Consider the following 973-nt stretch of genomic DNA (forward strand, 5'->3'; position numbering starts at 1 on the left):
TGCACTTCTTCATACAGTACGGCGTCTCTGATTACTTGATCAGCGTACTGATGGAAAAAGTATGCTCAACCCTGATGAATATCTTCCTGATTTTCAACAATGCCAGTGTTCCCTTGTTCGATTTGCACAGCTGCCTCTTGGTCCATGCAGAGATTCCACATGAACACACTGAAGTGTTCTGAAATTCCCATTCTTCTCAAGGCTATCCATAGTTTATGATAATCTACACTGTCAAATGCCTTTTTATAGAAAGCAAAATACAAGTAAACATCACTCTGCTATTCTCTGCTTTTAGTCAAGATGATGGTAGTTCTGGGAAATCCAAGGCTTAGGAAATGCAATGAAGTTCTTGAGATAAAAAGCATTATGGGAGGTTGAGGGAGACAGGATAGAATGGCTCGCCCCTGGACAACACTGGAGACCCAGTGTGGGAATTGTGCCTGATCTGACCCCACCACACTGAGGCGAAACACTAAGGGCATGCAACAGAACAGAAAGGGGAACAGAGCAACGAAGTGCCCATGTAATACCAAAAATAGACTTTGGGGCCAGGGCGTGGCACCCCATCAGACTCAACTGGAAAACACTCCTAAAGGTCAACAAACAGACCTTGAACTATTAACAGGCTTTTCTTTCTTTTGGTCCTTGTTTGTTGTTTTGTTTCCTTTTGTTGCTTAGTTTTGCTCTGTCTTGTTTTTTTGTGCATATTATTATCTCTGCAGGTCTATCTAGATAAGATAGGTAGTATAAACAATCTGGAAGAGAACACAACAGGACTGATGCTTCTGGGGGGACATGGGAGAGGGGGAGGCGGGGGAAAGAAAGTAGGTGTTAGCAAACTCAGGGACAAGGGAACACCAAGTGGTCCAAATACGATGGTGGGGAGGGTGTAGGAGACCTGGTAGGGCTTGATCAAGGGCAAGGTAACCGAGAGGAATTACTGAAACCCGAATGAAGGCTGAGCATGATAGTG

Source organism: Echinops telfairi, unplaced genomic scaffold, assembly GCF_000313985.2.
Source record: "Echinops telfairi isolate 266 unplaced genomic scaffold, ASM31398v2 ScPeMD7_6080;HRSCAF=6971, whole genome shotgun sequence".
Taxonomy (NCBI): domain Eukaryota; kingdom Metazoa; phylum Chordata; class Mammalia; order Afrosoricida; family Tenrecidae; genus Echinops; species Echinops telfairi.